At 42.1% G+C, this 359-nt stretch overlaps 1 protein-coding gene across 2 annotated transcripts in view; it reads left to right on the forward strand.

Moving 5' to 3' along the window:
- The window catches only part of LOC122352551 (disks large homolog 2), a 110,536-nt gene that overhangs the window by 40,528 nt on the left and 69,649 nt on the right, over window positions 1–359 (forward strand). The gene's annotated exons all lie outside the window — the stretch shown is intronic.

Genomic DNA, 359 nt, shown 5'->3' on the forward strand with positions numbered 1-359 from the left:
TCCCCCCCCCCGTCCCGTCCCGCCCCACAGGCATTTTCTAAACAGGTGCGCTCACCTGCCCAGCGTCTCTGCGAAATCAGCTGTCATACCTGTGTCAAAACCAGAGTTCAGGGAATAATCGAAGGGAACAGAGCCATTTATAAACTGCTTACAGACTGTTTTAATGGGTATGATAGCTGTAAAGTGTAAATATCCCCTTCACTTGTGCTTCATGCATGTGTGATACAACTGGGACAAACATGTTTTATAAATCACAAATGTCAGGTAAGTAAACTTTGAATTTATTCTGAGATTAATTTCCATACAAATGTGCCGTAACGTTGGTATTTCTCTATAGAAAAAAAATCTTCAGCTGCCTA

The sequence above is a fragment of the Puntigrus tetrazona genome, chromosome 10 (assembly GCF_018831695.1).
Source record: "Puntigrus tetrazona isolate hp1 chromosome 10, ASM1883169v1, whole genome shotgun sequence".
NCBI classification, from domain to species: Eukaryota; Metazoa; Chordata; class Actinopteri; order Cypriniformes; family Cyprinidae; genus Puntigrus; species Puntigrus tetrazona.